Source organism: Elephantulus edwardii, unplaced genomic scaffold, assembly GCF_000299155.1.
Source record: "Elephantulus edwardii isolate Elephantulus edwardi_28Jun2011 unplaced genomic scaffold, EleEdw1.0 scaffold00016, whole genome shotgun sequence".
Classification (NCBI taxonomy): Eukaryota; Metazoa; Chordata; class Mammalia; order Macroscelidea; family Macroscelididae; genus Elephantulus; species Elephantulus edwardii.
The window spans coordinates 19877024-19897623 of NW_006399766.1; the positions used below are offsets into that span (position 1 = coordinate 19877024).

Below are 20600 nucleotides of genomic sequence, written 5' to 3' on the forward strand. Positions count from 1 at the left end.
CAGTTGGCCAAGTGGTTGTTCTCCAGATTTCTTGGCACAACTTGGTGAGCACATCCAGGGCAACATCTGTTATCTGAAATACGTCAATTGGTATACCATTTATTAGTTGGTAAAAATCTCTATTTTGTTGTTGCCCTGTGAGGGTTGGGATCAACCTTTCCCTTCATACTGACTTGGATGTCAAGGTCTGATGATATCACACAAGCACCAATAGGATAGGAGAAGATTTAGGAATGACATTATGAGGTTTTCTGGGGAGAGTAATACAGGAAGTGAGTCCTGAGTGAAGGAAAGTGCATGGGGCTTTGTTTTTATTGTGCTCAGAGTGTGGAATCTGGGTGAGAATTCCCTTATGCAGTTTGAACTTCCCACCAGTGTCAAGGGTGAGAGAGTCTGGCTTTTCTTACTGGCTTGTTTATATGTGGGGCAAAAAGTTGTCAGTTGTTACCCATGAAAAATGGAGCCAGACATTTTTAAATATTTTTCTTGCTTTTCATATAAGAATTCCTTTACATTTCTTTCATATACATTGTGTGTTTTACACAATTTTTCATTTACAATGTGTGGCACACAGTCATTCCTATAATTCTATTTGACATTATTTTTTAATTGGTTTGCTTACAAAGTTTATATACATTGTGTTTCACACTGTTCTTCACACATTGTATTTCATACAATCATTCTCATGCATTATGTTTTATAAAATCAGTCACCATTGGACCTTGCTCCGTGTTTTCGCCTGGGTCCTTCCCATTTGCTTCCATGTCTCCCTCTACCCACCAAGCTATGCAGCGTTGTTCACCACTGAGGTCTGGTTGATGCCTGAAATATGCCATGTCTCATTTAATTGAATCTGACCCTGTCTCAGGAAGTCACTATGTTGCTCCATGAGGCTTGCAGCCCTAGGCCAGTAGTTGTCATTAGGTGCCCCTGAGTTGAGTACGACTCAGTGATCCTACGAACAACATATCAGAACCCTGTCCTATCCTGTACCGACCTCATCATCTCTGAGACACTTGAGTCTGTTGCTGCAGTCAGTACAACTGCTTGAAGGTCTTCCTCCTTTTCTCCATCCCTCCACTTTTTCAAGGTGTTGATCACCAAGGAATAACCTCTCTTAGCAGCATAGCCAAAGTCTGTGAGATGAAACTTCATCATCTTTCCCTCTAAGGAGCACTCTGGCCTGCATCAATGTTTGGAGACCAGAAGAGTTGTGGAAAGATCACAAAAAGAAAAAGAAGAGAAGAGAAAGAAAAACAAAACAAAACAAGACAAAAACCACTAAACTGACTGTCACATGAGACCCTGAAAATTGCACTACAGCATCGAGAAACCAAAATAAAGAGAAGAGAGACTGAAATAAAAGAGCTGAATAGAAGATTTCAAAAGGACAAAGCAAAGTACTGTGACAGAATGTGCAGGGACGTTGAATTGGAGAATAAAAAGGGAAGAACTTGCTTGGCATTTCTCAAGCTGAACAAAAACCAAAATCAAGTCAAGCTTGAATAACCCAGAAAGCATCAAAATATAATAGAAAATCACTGTTCTGAAAAAGATAAGCTGTCGTTGTAATATTTCAGAAAGTTCCTTATGATCAAGAGCCAATGGTAAAGACAGATGAAGTCCAAGCTTCACTGAAGGCATAGACCAAAAATAAGGGCCTCAGAATCCATGGGATACCAATAGATTTGTTTCAAATGACAGACGCAGCCAGTCTTATGCTCACCAGTCTATGGAGGACAACTACTTGGCCTACTGACTGGGAGACGTCCATCATTATTCCCATTTCTAAGTAAGAGGTCAATGGAAGAAATGAAAATTCTATTGAATACATTTTCCAAGAGGCCCAGCATTGAGTATGCTGAGAAGTAAAGCAAGTGTCTTCGACACTGTCAATGGCATTTGGGATTCCAAAGGGAATATGGTGTGCCTTGCTAAGACCTTGTAACATAGTGTTAAATGCGTGTAGAGACATGTGTGACTTTTGAGTTATATTTTGGGGATTGTGAGGCAAGAGATCCCTGGAGTTCTTTACCCTCAAAGATGTTAATCTTGGGTAAGGAATTGTTGCCTTTTGTTGACCCAGATGCCCAGAACTTTACCAATGACTCAAAAGTCTGTAACTGGTAAATTTGTTGTCGAGTCGGCGCCAACTCATGGTGACCTGATGTGACTCAGAATAGAACCGCGCTCCATAGGGCTTTCAGTGGTGGATTTTTCAGAAGCAGATCCTCAGGCCTTTCTTCCAAGGTGCTCCTGAGTGAACCTTATCCTCCAAGATGTCAATTGTCAGCCAAGCATGTTGTTCTTGTTGTTGTTATGTTCTATTCTGTGCCAACCTAGCCATCTCAAATGCATTCATTCCCACCACTCCACTCACAGAATTGATCCATTTCATCGAAGGTCTTCCTCTCCTTTGCCACCCCTCCACTCTCCCAAACATGATGTCCATCTCCAAGAACCAGTCCCTCCTTGCAACATGCCCAAACTATGTCAGACGAAGCTTCAGAATCCTTGACTCCAAGGAGCATTCCAGCTTCATTTTCTCTAGGACAAACCTGTTTGTTCTCCTAGCAGTCCATGGTATATTCAACACTCTTCTCCAGCACCACAGCTCAGAGGCATCAATTCTTTCTCTATCATCCCTATTCACTGTCCAACTCTCTGATGCATAGCACATAATTGTGAACACTACAGCCCGGATTGGGCGCACCTTAGTCTCCAGCCTGATGTCGTTGCTCTTCAGTACTCTTGAGAGGTCCCTCACAGCTGACTTTCCCAGTGCAATCTCAATCTCTTCACCATCCATACTGATGCTGCCAATTGGCCCAGTGGTGAGAATCTTTGTTTTCTTGACGTTGAGCTTCAATCCATATTGGAGGCTGCAGTCCTTGACCTTCTACAGCAAGCGCTTCAGGTCCTCCTCAGTTTCAGCGAGCAGGGTTGTGTCATCTGCATGATGCAGGTTGTTGACGATTCTTCCACCAATCCTGATGCCACATTCCTCCTCGTACAGCCCAGCATCTTGGATGATTTGTTCTGCATACAGATTGAAAAGGTATGGAGACAAAATACATCCCTGATGGACCCCTTTCTTGATTTTGAACTATGTAGTGTCTCCTTGCTCTGTTCTGAAGAGTGCCTCTTGGTCCAAGTATAGGTTTCGCATTAGCACGATCAAATGTTCTGGGATTCCCATTCTTCTCAGAGTCAGCCATAGCTTGTTGTGATCCACACAGTCAAAAGCCTTTGCATAGTCACTGAAGCACAGATAGACATTCTTCTGGTATTCTTTGCTTTCTGCCAAGATCCATCTAACATCAGCTACAATATCCCTAGTACCATGACCTCTTCTAAATCCAGCCTGCACATCTGGCAGTTAAGTCTTCACACCACCCAGGGTCTTAATTCTGGAGTTTTGTTTTAGTCTATATTAGACTGTATTAACAATCTCAAGCAGAGGGAGCTCTGGTGTCCTAGTGGCAAGAAGCTTTGCTGCAATCCTGAAGACATGCTGTTAGAATCCACCAGATGCTCTGTTGGAGAAGGGAGGGGCAGTCTCCTCCTGTGCCAGTCAGATTCGATTCGACAGTACACAACAAGAAAAAAAAAAAAAGAAAAGAGAAAAGGGGAAAAAAGCCACCCCAAGCCCCCCTACACTAAACAATCTCAAGCAGAGAGAAGGAGATCCTACTTTGTTAAGCCAATTCTAAAGACAAAATATTTAATTTTATTTAAATTCATTTCTCCCTGGATCTGAACATCCATACCCACCATGTGCAGTAACACTATGACCATAGAGAATTTAGGGAAGATAGAATTTCGGAAGATGAGGAATACCTGTTTGTTCTCTAGTTTATGTTTTTTTACCTCATCCTTCAGAAAATACCTTGTTTCAATTTAGTGGGCAATTAAGGACATGGACGTTAGCCAATTGGTGTACTTCGGCAAATGTTGCAGCTTATTTAGAACCTATGTTTTAGAGCACAGAGCCATTTGATGCTCTTTTATCTTTCTGACATACACATTATTTTAGTAAATTTTGAATTTCTAATTGAGTCAAATTGTGGACCACTCTTCCAGGTTTGCTTTTATCCTCTGGATCAAGGGGCGGGTGTCTTTTTTGTTGTTGTTATTGTTATCTAATATACTTCCCAAGTAAAGTAGATGTGTATTGAGTAACCACAAACACACATACACGGATTTTACTTGAATCCACAATCAAGCAATCCTATAGTAGAAGCAGTGAAGATGCCAAAAGCCATTTTTTATTGAGAAAAATCTTTTAAGGACCTCTCAAAAACTCTAAAAAGCAAGCATGTCAGTCTAAAGACTAAGGCCTGATGCAAGCCATAATATTTCCAGTTGTTTCCTATGCATCTGGAAGTTGGACAATGACTAAGGTTGACAGAAGAAGAATCAGTGCCTTTGAATTGTGATGTGATGCTGGTGAAGAATATTGAATATCTCTTGGGTTGCTGAAAGAACATACAAGACTGACTTGGAATAAGTGCAACCAGAGTGCTCCTTCAAGGCAGAATTAATGAACTTTGTCTCACATACTTTGGACATGTTGTCAGAAGGACCAGTACTTGGAATAGGTCATCATGCTGAGAAAGGTGGAGGGTGAAAGAGAGGAAGGTCTTTAACAAAACGAGTAGACATGGTGTCTGCAACAATGGGTTTATGTGTGCTTGAGAGTATGACGATGGTACAGGATAAGGCAAGGTTTCGTCAACCATAATTCATAGGGTTGCTGTGCATTTTCAACTGGTGCCTAACAACAACAGAAAATATACTTCAGATGAAGACTTAACATTTAAATGTTTCTCCCTCTGGAGTTCCAAATCACCATCATTAAAGTCCTTTCTTGGAAATCATTGTTGTATTGAGTCTACGGACCCAGGCTTAAGTTTGGCTTGACTTAAGCTGTTGACATGTTACAGGTTTGGAAGCTGTGGCACTTAATGGAGTGCTGAATGTTTGTTGATCTGTTTTATAGTTATCATTTACAGTTATAATGGTGTCCTATTGGTCAGGAGTTGTGCTGCCAACCCAGAGGCACACAGTGGGAATCTACCAGCTGCTCCATGGGAGAAAGTTGAGCAGTCTCCTCCTGTGTGATTTACTGCTTCAAGCAGTAAAACTGGAAACCCACAGGAGGGTTGCCTCTGAGTCACTTCCACCTTGACCGCACCCAAGAACTGAGCACTCTATGGAATGGTGGCCAGAGCTTGAGTGGGAGCCACGACCAGTGCCCACAGCAGAAGCCCGTCAGTCATCCCTTGTACTGGAATCAAGACACAGTTGAATTTGAGACACACAGGGAGTAGGACCAGGCCAAGACATGTAACTCAGGACCACAATTGAGGAGGGCCACAATCTGAAACTTTGATTCCAAAATGGGAAACTCCTGCTTTAGGTGGGGTAGGTCTTTAACAAAAGCTCAGTAACCCAGTGCATTGCAGTTAAGTCAATTTTGACACATAATAACCCCATAGAATATGGTAGAACAGCTACATAGTGTTTTCAAGGCTCTCATCTTTTCTTTGTAGAGGGGCAGATTTTGCTACTAACCAAAAGATTGCCACTTCTTCCTCCTGTGGAGTAGATGGTGGGTTTAAATCCCCAACCTTTTGGTTAATAGCAGAATACTTAACCACTGAGTCACCAGGCTCCTTCAGAGGCTCAGCAGCATTTGTTAAATGCATACTGAGCAGCACAGCTCCAAGAGTAAGTTCATCACAAGGCAAGAGCATAGCTCAAAATCTCTACTAGCAAGTGGGCTGTAGAACTGGTAAACAAGCCCAAAGCAGGAGAACCCATGGCCTTCAGGAAATGGTGGTCACCTCCTAGACTGTCTTGCTCAAGACTCCAATTGTCCTGGAGTTCCCTCAAGGATAGCAGGGCAAATGCTTTTTGTCTCTTTTCTTCTTCCTTATTGTGATTTGAGTGAATGTTTACAAGGTAGGTTGAATCTTAGCAAAGAGATTAAAGCAACCCAAGTGCCCATCAACAAATGAATGGATAGAAAAACTATGGTGCATTCACACAATGGAATACTACGCAGCACTGAAAAACAATGAACATGTAAAACATTATATAACATGGGGAAAGGACATTATGCTGAGTAAAATATCTCAGTCACAAAAGGGCAAATACTGCATAGCACCACTGTTAAAAGCTGGACTGACATGGGGGGTTGGGAGGAGAATGGAAAAAAGTGTATAGATAAGGAACATTGTATCGGAACAGATGAAGGAAAGAACTGTTTAGAAGAAATACATGATTAGGTATTATATGTATGACAGTATAAGAGGTCCATTGCAAAGTGGACTGGGTACAATGAATGAATAGTTAAAAAAAATAAAAAGAAAAGAAAATGAACTGGGAGTGGGGGGGAAAGGAAGGGGAGGGAAGACACTGTGCAACAATGAATGAATGAATGGGAAAAAAACCCTACCAAAAAACCAACAAACACAAATTAAAAAAAGCCACAGTGCATTGAATCTTGAGGCTAATGCTGTCATGTATGTACTGGGAGATATGAAAACATTTATTACTTATGCCATGAGACTTTGTTCTGGGGAGAGCAGGGCAGGTAGCCTAGCCGAGCATTTGATGTGAGCAGAGGAGAGGTGAGTAGCTCTGATTTTAATTACGGGGCTTAGTGAAGGTTTCTGTGCATTAACCAGGGCTTTTGTGGCTTGAACTTCCCCACGGAGCCGAAGGAGGGAGCACCCAGGCTTTCTTATCACCTCACCCAGATGTGGGGCAAAAGGGGAAGAGTGTTGGATCTTGAAAGCTGTCATCAGTCAAATATTAAAAATGAAGTCAGACAATTTTTTTTACAATATCTTCCTGTCACTTTGGATGATAGATTGCATGCGTTAATATAGTTAATGGGGAACATAAGATCAAGAAAATGATGAAACTGCCAGATGACTTCAAGGGAAGGTAGCACATATTGAGTTCAGAGCAAATCAGTTGGGAGATAAGAAGGATCACAAAACCACAGAAGCAAAACCAGCTCTGGAATGGAAAGTCTTTGGTCAGAGCTAAAGGAAATGGGACATTCCTTGGCTGCTATGTGGTCAGTTCCCGTGGGATGCCACAGAGTCGAGAGAATGTATAAACCCGGAACCATACCACCTAATACATTTTGAAGGTGGTCAAGGCTTTGAAGTGAATTCTTTGCAATAAAAGTTTAAGCTTCTTGAGTGGACTTGGGGGGGAGGGGTTGCATAACAATGAAAGAGTTTTTCTTTTAAAGGAGAAGAGTGAATTTGGGGGGAGGGTGTGGGTAGGGAGAAAAGTGCAACAATGAATGACTGGAAACCCTAAGTCTCTGTAAACTTTCATTAAAATTAATGAACAAAAAAGTTTAAGCTTCTTGTATTCCTGACTCCTTTCCCTCCCCAGACTAATCTTACATCTCAGAAAAGTCCAAACTTACCTCTTACAGATTGCACTGTCCAGTAGGTAGACGTTAGCCACAAGTAGTTGTGGAGCATGTGAGGTGTCGTTAGTTTGAATTCTGTGGTGTATACTACAAAGACTTAGGTTTCAAGGCAGCAAAGTGCACAGAAGGAGATTGCTCATCTTCCTCCCAAGGAGCCACTGGTGGATTAGAACCATGTACCTTTGGGTTTGCGGAGCAATTCCTTTCCCAGTAGGTCACCAGAGCATCCTAAAGACTTAGTCTAAATGCCATGTCAACAGCTCAACAATTCGGAAGTAATTGTTGTACGTTGAAATGCTAATATGCTAGGTATATTAGGTTAAATACATATATTATTACAATTAATAGCAACTGTTTGTTTTGACCTTTTAAAATGTGGATACTAGAAAATGAAAACTCACCCATGTGTCTTAAATTTGTGACACAAATTAGGTTTCTACTAGACAGCACTACGCTAAAGCAGGATCCAGCCAACCATGGCCTCACGTGAAATCCTGCCCACTGCTTGGTTTAGTAAAAAAAGTTTTATTTACGAAATAAATCTAGTCATACTCATTTGCTTATTCATTGTGTCTGGCTTCTTTCCTGTAGTAACAGCAGATTGTAAGAGTTGTAACAGAGACCATATGACCGACAAAGTCTAAAACGCTTATCGTCCGAACTTGAAACATGGTTTTGATCTGTCATCCTGTTGAGCTATAGTGGTTCTCTTTTCCTTACTGGAGCCCCTCCAGCCAGCCCACCCTGGCCCAAGTCATGCCTCGCCCTTCTCCCTAAGCGCTGGAGAGACGGCTCTTTCAGGCTAAGCACCATCTGGGCTCTTAGCTGCTTTTGTAGCTCCTGCTCTGTCTAGTTACTGTCTGTCACTCTAGGGTCATAAGAGACATTCACATGATTTGTTGCAAATGCCATAGCCCCTTGGTTAGCAAATGAGGGGTGCAGAGAGGTGGCTTTCTGACCAGAACAGCTCTAGCATGCTTCTGTTCCCTCCCATCAGATGTATGAAGAAAAAAAAGCCTTTAAACGCAGTCTCTGGTTCTGTCAGCAGGTGTGTGGGGTTCCAAAGATTTGAGGCACTGCTGCTGCTTTTGACAATTGTAGCTATCATTTCTGAGGAGGTTGCCGTGTGCTGGACATTGTGCTAAAGGCATTATCCAGAGTATTATCCCGGAGAGTCTCAGGGTATTATCAAAGCATTATCCAAGGCATTATCATGTATAATCTTCTCAAGCTTCAGAGGCTAGTACAGTCAGTTACGCTATCACTCTTGTTTTGAAAATGTCAATTTGTTCTTTTATGATTGATATATTAGGTGGCAATTTGAGCATAGCATGGACTTTGTGCTTTGTCCGCTTTTGTCCATGAAGCCACAGGTTAGCACAAGAAACTGTACCCATCTGGACTGAGCCCCATAGGAATACACGCAGGTGAAAGTGCATACTCACATGCGGGCATTCGTGTGTGTGTGTGTGTGTGTGTGTGTGTGTGCGTGCGCGCGCGCACACACACACACCCCTCAACCATTCGCCAAGTGTTTCACCATGTGTACTATGAGACACATGAGACACTCCAGTGGCGAGGATTTTTGGTTTCTTCATGTTAAGATACAACATACACACACACACACACACACACACACACACACACACATACACACACACATATATATATATTTGTCTTTTCTGCATTTGAAAATTAAAAAAAATTTATTTACAAAGTTCAAATACATTATTTTTTCACACCAAATCTTTCCCATTTCTTTCACCCCCCCATTCAATTGTGTGATCCTATAATTAACAACCCCCCCAACCTCACCCCTCTTCTTTCACCCTCCCTTCCTTGGATCCTCATACTCATTCTACAATAATGGTGTTATACAGTATTTGTCCTTATAGGACTGAGTTAGTTCACTCAGCAGAATGCTCTCCAGTCCCTCCCAAATTAGGTAGTAATTTACAAAATCATTGCTCCTGTGTGCTGCATAGTGTTCTATTGTATGAATAGACCATAATTTCTCAATCCATTTGATTGTGGTTGGATCTCTGAGCTGTTGCAACCCATATTGAAGGTTCCAGTATTTGAACTTCTCCAGCAAGTGCATCAAGTCCTCCTCCCTTTCAGCAAGCCAGGTTGTGTTGTTTGCTTAACGAAGGTTATTGATGAGTCTTCTCAAATTCTGATGCCAAGTTTTTCTTCAACAGCAACTGCTATGAGACACATCTGTCTACATCTGGTGTTACTATTTTGTGTTTGGGTTCAGATCATCCTTTTCCCATCATTCCCTAAGAATGCACAAAGCTATGATCATTCTAACGTCTCGACAAGCAAATCTCATGGTTATTTCATGGTGATGGTTGTTGTGTCTGATCAGCTACCACTCCTAGCGGCCTTATGAATAACAGATGTGAACCCTGTCCTATCCTATACCAACCTCATCATGTCTGACACACTTGTGCCATCGCTGTGTCAATCCATCTGGTTGAGGGTCTTCTCCAGTCTTCCCTGCGTCATATATTTTTCCAAGGACTGTATGTCTTTCTTAACCAGTTAACATGTGTAAAGCTATGGTACTATTTTATTAGGTTCTTATCTTTTTTTATGAGCTCTGATAGCACTGCGGTTAAGGTATCTAGTCAAAAGGTTGGTGGTTCAGTAGGAGGAAGACGTAATAATCGGCTTCTGCAAAGATTTGTTGTTGTTGTCAAGTCGTAGGCAACTCATAGCGACCCTATCAACGAAAGTCCTCAACACTTGTGTGACTTTCATCCTGGGGCAGTTCTCCTCTGTCCTACAAGGTTGTGACGAATCAGAACTGAGTTGATAGCAATGGATTTGGTATCCTGTTTTTTAACCTGTTATTGATGACGTTTCTGCATGTTGTGCCTCTAATCCCATTGTCCCCACAAGCCCTGTGCTTTTTTTTTTTGGTGGGCATTTCTGCACAGTGTGGTGAGTTTTAGGACCATATACATCATGTTACAGCAGAACTGACTTACTGTGATTACTCCTTACAGATTGTGTAACTGAGACCTGACAGGATGAGACAGCTTGTCCACGATCACACAGCCAGGTTTTGGAGGTGAATTTTGAATCTAGGTCTTTCTGGTTTCATACCTTAAGCTCTTACTTCCCCACAGTCTTGACTTATGGCCTGTAAAACAAACCATACTTTTGGCTCTCAAAGCTTTTTTTTTTAAATTCTTTTATGTTTGTTTGTTTACAAAGTTTGTATACATTGTATTTCACACTATTCTTTATTCACATTGTTTTTTGTACAATCATTCCCATTCATGATGTTTTATAAAATTAATCACCATTGGACTATGCCCACCATTACCTGAGGGCAGAGGGGTGAGGATAGATAGGGGTGAAATCACAGGTTTCTCTCAGAGCTTTAAAGCAAAAGTTTGATGGGGTCTGGTGGAAAGTAAATAAATGTCTTTTGGTTTGTTTATGAATTTTTTTTTTTTAAGTTTTGTTTAAGGGGTTGGCAACTAGACCTCAGGGATTTTTTTTCTTTCCACACTTCTCCAATTTTGGTATTGAGGGGAGGGAGAGGGTTGAGAGTGGGAAGTGAATAAGAACCTCTGACGGAGGGCTGGAGTGCAAATCAGTTCTCTCCTTGCCTGGAGATACACACATAATGGAAAGAGCTGGGCGTCATAGGAGACCATAGAGTGAGTCAGCAAATCAATGCTGGCTTGTTTTTGAAAGCTAATGTGATTCTGTGATGTGTAATAATAACGGGAATACAACCTGCAGGATTCATAAAATATCTCTTTAGCATTGATCAGGGCCTTATTAGAGTGATGTGATCAACTCGGGGTCTGTAATTGAAGAGGGATGTGAGGGAGTCTCGAGTGCTGCATGGGCTGTGCACACAGTCTCCTCACCCAACTGTCATGGTGGGTGCCGCAAGACTTCACACTGTACCTGTGGACTCCAGGAGCCTCTACAGCGTGGATGAGGTGTGCGTGTGATGGCGACAAAGGCAGAGCAGGCGGGCAGACAGAAGTAAGAACACCACTCAAAACCATGAATTCTTCTTTGGTCTCCCCTTTTCATTGTCCAACTTTCAGATGCATAGGAAGTAACTGAAAATATCATGGCGTAGTATTTTCTTCCATTACTTATTTAAGAGTGAAGGATAATAGCAGAAGGGGCACAGTGTTATACCCCCAGCCACAGCCAGGAAGCAGCTTCGAGTTGACAAGGGAGGATCTGAGCTTACTCTCAGGCTAGGGGCTGGGGTGTGTGTGTGTGTCTGTGTGCCTGTCTGCCTGTCCCGGGTGATAACTGTGAGGTCAGAACCAGGAGTTGGACCTGATAAGGAGTCTTAAATTCTTGGTTGGTTAAAAACAACATATTGGGGTTTTTTAAAAATTAATTTTAATGGAAGTTTACAGAGACTTAGGGTTTCCATTCATTCATTGTTGCACTTTACTCCCTGCCCACCCCTCCCCACTCAGTTCGCTCTTCTCTTTGCAAAGTAAAAGAAAAATTCTTTCATTGTTTTACAATCATTCCCCAGGTCCACTCCACTATGCAGCCTTCGCTCTGGACTTCCATAATGACAAGAATACCCATTCATATGTCTCTTTTAAACAGTTCTCTCCTTCATCGTTTCAATGCAATATACACTATTCCTCTCCTCCTTTTCTGTCTTCTCTCAACCCTGATGTGTCAGTCCCATTTTACAACAGTGGCCCTATGCAATATTTGTCCTTTTGTGACTGAGATATTTCACTCAGCATAATGTCCTCAAAATGTCATCCGTTTTGCATAATATTTCATGAGTTCCTTGTTTTTCAATGCTGTGTAGTATTCCATTGTGTGACTATACCAGAGCTTCTCTATCCATTTGTTTGTTGATGGGCACTTGGGTTGTTTTCAACTTCTTGCTATTGTGAACAAAGCTGCAATAAACACGGCTGTGCATATATCTGCTTGGATGTCAGTTATGGTCTCTTTGGGGTATATTCCCAGTAGTGGAATTGCTGGGTCAAATGGTATCTCTATTTGCAACTTTTTGAGAAAGCACCATACCGCCTTCCACAGTGGTTGCACCATTTTACACTCCCACCAACAGGGAATAAGGGTTCCAGTTTCTCCACAACCTTGCCACCATTTGTTGCTTGCTATTCTGTTAAATTTTGCTATTCTGACTGGGGTGAGATGATATCTCATATTTGTTTTGATTTGCCTCTTTCTTAGAGCTAGGGATTTTGAACACTTCTTCATGTGTTTGTTTGCCACCTGAATGTCTTCTTTGGTGAAGTGTCTGTTCATATCCTGTGCCCATTTTGCAACTGGGTTATTTACCTTTATCTTGTTGTGGTATAAAAACAACATACTGATTTGAAATATAAAAATGTTCTTTAGCACTTTGGATAGGTCCTCTTCAGCAGATTTCTTTTGTTGTTAGCACAGTCTTTTTTATTCACGAAAAAAAGCCCCAAACAAACAAACAAAAAAAAAATTTGAACCACACACAAGAGGGTTATCTCTCTATCTAGCCCTGGCCCCTGTTCATATAGTTTTGACAGCAATAAGGGATGTGGGATAATGCCCCCCCCAAATGGTGACTGTGTATGTATGGGAAGAAGAGGGATACAAAGGGGCAGGTGAGGTCAGTACTGGGCACACTGCTGGTGAGAGACCATTTTGGAACATTTCTTGTTGATCAAAACACCATGGGCTCCTTTTTTTCCATTGGGGCACTAGCATCCTGGCAGTTATGGTGACAGTAAGGTGGGGCTCCACCGGTACTCTTGGTGCAAAGATCCATGGTATAATCCCTATTCAGCATCAGTGAACCTAGATCACAGATCATTCCTGGCCCTCGTATCAGCCTTTTCACAAACAAAGCTTGACTGGTCTTCGCCAGCATGAGCATGAACTCCAACTTTAGCTGGCTGTGATGCTACTGAAGGTACTCCCAGGGAGGGGGACAGCAGCCTAGTCAGAGGGTGAGCCCTTAAAGTCCTTGATGGCTGCTTCTGTTCATGTAATCTATTAGTCTTCTGTACTACTTGTTTCTATGTCTTTGATTTTCTTTACATGTCTTTGTTTCAGACAGAGACCAATAGTTGCACCTTGAATGGCTGTTTGCAAGCTTTTAATATTCCAACCTTTGCTCTCCAAGATAGTAAGTAGAACATTGTTTTTACGGAGTATGGCATACCAATTGACCTTGACGTTCTCTAAAAGAGTATGGACCTGAGGTCCTAAAACTAGTAACTCATTCCCTCAGGATATATGGTTATGATAAAGAAGTTTCATTAACTTTGCCACCTATTGCCTGTGTCATCTAACTGAGTTTATCTATAGGACAAACAAATAAACATGTACAATACCATCCGACAGACCCGTTTAGGATCCTGAATGAAGTGCTTTTCACCTGTTCATATTTGTTTTTCTTATATCCACTTGCAGACAATTTTATAATTACTAATAGTCCAGAATGAGGCATACAATGTTTACCTTTGATGTCTGTATTTCTCTCTCTCCCTCCCTCCCTCCCTCCCTCCCTCCCTCTCTCTCTCTCTCTCTTGCTCGCTCGCTCGTCTGAGTGCTGTTGGTGGGGCTCGTGGTCCAAGTGGCTCTTACTCTTTGAAGGCCATGTGAATCATTAGGTCGACCACCCAGTTGCTGTCTCCAAATTCATTGTCATACCGGGAAATGAGTTTGACAAAGTGGTCATTCAAGGCAATGCCAGCCCAGCATCAAAGGAGACAATCTGGTGTTCATTGTATCCCAGGATGCCCTTGAGGGGCCCTTCCTGTGCCTGCTCTACTACTTTATTTTCTTTTACAGCTTATAACACAATTTTTATTAGAAAAGTTATATATAACATAGCATCAACTATTTTCAAGAACACTATTAAACCCGATAAACAATAAAAACCAGACTAATAACATGTGTAACAAGAGACTAATGACCTTTCTATAATCAAACATTCAATTATCTACGATGTCTTTTTACAAAGGGGAAAACCCATGGTTTATAGGCACATCATATTGAAAATAAAGCTGCAATAGCAATTTTATACAATTACCATTCTCAAGAAACTGAATCACTAAAACAATTACGAGTTCACAAATTTAAAAACATTTCACATAATTTTACATTGCATTGGATAAACACTTAAGTCTGAGTTTCAAGTGATTTTCCCCCCCACAAAAGTGCCAACACTTTTGCTGCAACTTTCAGTGTGAGTAATTTTGCCCTAAAAAGTTAAAACATGTTTTGATAATCATAATAGTCACATAATTTCTGATGCTCTCTGGTCTGTTAATAAAAATCTTTATTTGGACTTGTGTGTTTCTTCACTTAAATTAAAGGAAAAACTGGATATAAGATTTCTGTTGCAAAGCTATTAAAATAAAGATTAAAGAGAGGAGTGTGCAGCACTGGAAAGAGAGATCAGTACTAAAACTTACAATAAATATAGAGAAGCCATTAGTTTTTACAGCATTATCTGCTTAAAGCCCAAGTTCAACCAGGTGTATAATTTCTCACCAATCTGCACTTTTAATAGGCACAGCAATTTTTATTTTCATGATCTCAATATTCAACAAATATATCCAAACATCTTTTAAAAACCTTGATTTATATCTCCTGGAAATTTATAAAAAAATTTTAATAGTTATTCTTCTTTTTAAAAAAGCCTGTTTCTGTTCATTTTGGAGCCTCACTGAAACAAGATTTCAGGATAGTAAGGTTCATTGTGAGGGCTCACATGGAATGATTTTTTAACTCAACTAATTCCTAGCTGAAGGGAATCAGTTCACAGCACAATTCTATATCCACTGTTGCTCATTCTGTATGTAATAGGTAATTTCACTTTAAAAACGTAACTCAGGAGGACTGTCTCTGTCATTTCAGGTCCCATCATTAAGCATAGTGGTTAATACAGAAGAGTGCCCGTGGTACAGACAGGAACAGAGCTTCTGTTGTCAAACTCTCATATCATAGTTTCAAATTCAATTGTCAGAGGCATTTTCCTGACACGTCTATCTTTGTAGTAATGGTGAACAAAGATAGAATCATGACACTTTCGATGGCTACTCAGCATTACTACATGTACCAATATTGCACACATCTGTTGGGAATTGTGAAAAGAATTTTCTATGTCCTTGGGCTGCTTGTTTTCTCCACCAGAACACAAACACAATCCAAAGAAGTAGTTTCCCTTAAAGATGAAATTAACGAATTTAAAATACGGGGGTGGGAGGGGTGGTGCTGATGAGAAAGAAAAAGGCAGAGACTTTGTACAGACAAAAATCTAAATTTTCAGGAAGGGTTTTGTGTGCCCTACACATGGGGGCAATTTGTACACACTAGTGAAATGAACACTAGCTATAATGCTTCTAGCTGCTCAAATGATGCGGAATCTTGGTCCAGGGGTGGCAATGATGTCACTGTATGGTTCTTCCTGTGTCAGCTCAACAGCTTGCTGCTTTTTAAGAACCAAGAAGCTGTAAAACTTTGCTGCAGCTTGCTTTCTGTTTGTGTTTCGACATAACCCAAGCAGACTGATAGATTCCGCTCCAGTTTTAGCAAGAGCTCGCTGAAGACCTTGAAGCATCTGCTGAGTTCTTTTGTTCCATCTTTGTTCTTCTTGATCTTGATCACCCCCTGAAGCATCTTCATCCTCCTCCTCCTCTTCTTCTTTCTCCTTCTCTTTCTCTGGCAGAAGTTCAAGCTCTGGGATTAGCTGTCAGAGATTTGGAGGCTCTTCTGGGGGAAGCTCCACAGGAGGTATTTCTATCTGTTCTTCCTGCTGAGGAGGTACAGTGGTGGGCTCTGGGTCCACTTGGCCAACCTTCCTCTTCACTCCCTGGGGTGGCGGTGGGGACATGGCTGACTCGTCCAGGTTCGTCCTGCTGGCTTCCATTTCTGACTCCTGGAGGCGGCTTGGCTCTTCCAGAATGGGCTCATCGATGACATCACACTGCTGTGGCTGAGCTTGCTGCTCTTCTCGGGGAACTTCGGGATTTTCAAATTCTTTGAGGAATTCATCCAAATTATCAGCCTCTCCTCCTTTCCTCCTTTTCCGAAGGTCTTCTGGTGCAAGTGGTGTGACACAGCGTGCAAATAGCTTCAGTAGTCTGTTATTCCATAAAGGCTGAGCAGGTCATGAGAAAAGTTTTTCCACTCCACCTGTCTCCTTCCACGTCATTAGTTTCTTGGTGGGTGGGGCCAGATCCAAAGTTGTAACAATATCAGAATAATCACTAAGTTGGGCTCTAATGGTCTTGCTATCCAACTCCTTGACACTGTCAACAATAAGCTTTCTCTTCCTCTTAGCTTTTGTTTCTTTGACAGTAATGTCAATAGGTTCCAAAGCAAATGCTTCTTCCTCATTTGGAACCAGTGTTGTCTGATCCGTCATCGTTGGCATTGGTTCAACAGGATCCACGGAATCAGGACTATCTGGCCCACCCATTGACACGTTATCATCCTCGTCCATGTCATCATGGGTGGGCTGCTCTGGCAGAGAGAGCAGGGGGATCATCAAATATACCGCCATCATTATTACTAATAAGTTTGTCATCTTAAGATGCCACCATCATTTCCTTCTCTAAAATTGTCATCCTTACATTGGTCTTCATATTCTAAATGGTCAGTTTTCTCATCCAGGTTGCTGGTTCTTTGCTCAGGCTCAAGAGGTTAGAAGCACTGGTGCTTACTAACATGTCATCATCCTCAAAAGCACTGCCTTCTCTCATGATCTCACGGTCATCCATTCCAAAGTCACCAAAATCATTTTCTTGTAGAATACTGATGTTCCCAACTTCTTCTCTCATGGTTATCTCTTCTACTCTACTCTGGTTCAGGCCGAACTGCTGGGCCACATCAATGTCATCTAAGTCAGGAAGTGGCTGATCAAAGTCATGAAATTCTTCAGGCAAGGTAATGGCATTATATGCTGCCTCCCGATTTTCCTCAGGCAGATCAACAACACCTGGTCGAAAAGCCGTCTTTATCTTAATAAACGCCTCTTTACAGTCTGCAAGGAGATATTTGGCTTTCCTGTGATATATTTGAACTACTCCCAGCAAGAGATGTCCTGATGTTCGAAGTGCCATCTTTACCTTCGGTGAGATGATACTCTCCACACTGCTCTCTAAATTACACTTGAACACACGGGCTTTGGTTAGTTTCTTATCCCAGTGGGCCGCCAGCCAAATTTTGGCCAGAGGCCCTCTTTTACTGAGAACAAAATGTGCGTAGAACATTGTTCTGGTTGACTATAAGAAGACAGGAAGAACCTGGTTCTCCGCTGGGAGTAGGGCCAGGCTGGGTGACCCGGGGAGGGGAAAAGGGTTAAAGGGTTGGGGGAGGGGACGGGGAAAGGGGGGGAGCCCTTGTGCCTCTACTACTTTCTTGAAGTCATTAAAATTGGTAGCTTTCTCCAGACGGCAGGTCCAATCCATGACTGACACACTGGGGGTGGTGACATGGAAAGCCATACTGGTAAGTTTCCCATTCAGCTCAGGGATTACCTTGCTCACAGCCTTGGCAGCACTAGTAGATGCAGGCTTGATGTTCTGGGCAGCTCCACGGCCATCACACCACAGCTTTCCAGAGGGGCCATCCACAGTCTTCTGGGTGGCAGTGATGGCATGGACTGTGGTCATGAGTCCCTCTACAATGCCGAAGTTGTCATGGATGACCTTGGCCAGGGGAGCCAAGCAGTTGGAGGTGTAGGAGGCATTGTTGACAATCTTGAGAGAGTTGTCATACTTTATGGTTCACGCCCATCACAAACGTGGGGGCATTGGCAGAAGGAGCAGAGATGATTACCCATTTGGCACCACCCTTCAAGTGAGCCCCAGCCTTCTCCAAGGTTGTGAAGACACCAGTGGACTCCACAACATACTCAGCACCAGCATCACCCCATCTGATGTTGGTGGGTCTCGCTCCTAGAAGATAGTGATGGCTTTCCCATTGATGACCAGCTTCCCTTTCTCAGCCTTTACAGTGTCATTGAACTTGCCCTGGGTGGAATCATGCTGGAACATAGAGATCATGGAGTTGAGGTCATTGGAGGGGTCATTGATGGCAACAGAATCTACTTTGCCAGAGTTAAAAGCAGCCCTGTTGACCAGGAGTTGAATGTGGCCAAATCCATTTCTCCGACCTTCACCATCGTGTCTCAGGGATGTGGCTAACGCTGCACAAGAAGAGAGCGCTATCTCGATCAATGAGGAGCAGAGAATCTGACGTCTGTATGTCTTTTGAGCCTCTCTGTATCTTCCCCTTCTCTAGTGATAATGTGCTGATCACTCCTTGACTGTCTATTGTCTTCCCCTCCACGCATCTTAATATATGTCTATGATCAAGTTACCGTTTCTTTCCTCCTCTTCTCCTGTTCACCCCTGACAATGTCAATGAGTGTTTCTTTCTGTGTATGGACTTCTCTTTAGCTTTTTTTTTATAATAGGAAACATACAATATTTGTCCTTTTGTGACTGACTGACTTTAGTCAACAGTGTCCTCCAGATTCATCCATGTTACACGATGTTTCATGAGTTCTTCAATATTCTGTAATATTGTGCTATGAGTTTGTTTATTCATTCATTACTTCATTGATGACCTCTTAAGTTATTTGTATTTTTGCCATTGTAAATGATTCTGTAGTGAACATGCGTGACCAGGAATCTGTTCATGTTTCAGTTCTTATTTCTTTAGGATATGAACCTTAGTAGTGGGATTGTTGGATCAAATGGTATTTATCTTGCTAGTTTTTAAAGGACATGCCAAACGGTTTTCCAGAGCAACTGTACCATTTTACACTTCTTCTTGCAAAGCATGAGAGTCCCAGGCTCTCCATACCTGAGCCAGCATTTATTCTTTTTTGTCTTACTGCATTTTACTTTTGTTACTGAGTGAGACGTCATTTCATTATTGTTTTGATTGACATTTCTCTGGTGGCCTCGTGGATAAAGATTGTGCCGCCAACCCAGAGGCAGGCGACATCAGCTGCTCTGCAAGAAAAAGATGAACAGTCTCCTCTCATATGATTTACAACCTCTGAAAACCTGCCGGAGGGTCAGCTAGGAGGCAGTTCTGACTTGATAGCAATGGGACTGACTGAATTCACTCACCATCATGTTCTCTAGTCAACTCCCAAGTTAGGTAGTAATTTGCAAAATCATTGCTCCTGTGTGCTGCGTAATATTCCATTGTGTGAATGTACCACAACTTCTCAACCCATTGGATTGTGGTTGGACATCTAGGTTGTTTCCATGTTATTGTGATGGCGAATAATGCTGCTGTGAACATTGTTTTACAAATCTCCATTTGTGCCTCAGTTCTCATTTTCTTGGGGTATATTCCAAGCAGTGGAATAGCTGGATCATAGGGAATTTCTATGTTCAGCTTTTTGAGGAAGCACCAAACTGTCTTCCAGAGTGGTTGTACCATTTTACAATCCCACCAACAGTGTGGAAGAGTCCCTATCTCACCACATCCTCTCTAACATTTATTAATTTCTGTCTTGTTAAACTTTGCCACTGCTACTGGAGTGAGATGGTACCTCTTTGTGGTTTTGATTTGCATCTCTCTTATTGCCAGTGATTTTGAGGATTTCTTCATGTGTCTGTTTGTCATTCGAATATTTTCCTCTCTGAAAATTTTTGCCATGTCTTTTTTCCCCATTTTGTAATTGTGTTATCAGTCTTTTTCTTGTGGAGGCTCAGGAGTATTCTGTAAACTTTTGTTATGAGACTCTTGTCTGAGATCGTATTGCCAAATTTTTTTTAACAGTTGTTTGTTTTGGTTTTTTTTTACCCTGATGGAAAAAGTTTTGATGCACACAGGGATATAATCTTTGGAAAGTCCCATTCATCAATTTTATCCTCTTCAGATTATGTGACTTCCTTCCACAGTGGTTGTACTATTTTACATTTCCAGCAGCAGTTGTATGAAAGTTCTAGTCTCTCCTCATTCTTGCCAGTATTTTTTGTTTGTTGTCCTGTTGAATTTTGCTATTGTTGCTGGGATGAGATGATATCTCATTGTTGTTTTGATTTGCATCTTGTAACTGGGGATTTTGAGCATTTTTTCATGTGTTATTTCTCTGTCTGACTTTCTTCTTTGGTGAAGTGCCTTTTTTATATTTTTTTTT

The 20600-nt window shown here is 41.8% G+C and overlaps 1 pseudogene; it reads right to left on the reverse strand.

The window, feature by feature from the left end:
• Positions 1–15842: 15842 nt before the first annotated feature.
• Positions 15843–17706, reverse strand: LOC102850506 (annotated as a pseudogene).
• Between the last annotated feature and the right edge of the window lie 2894 nt (positions 17707–20600).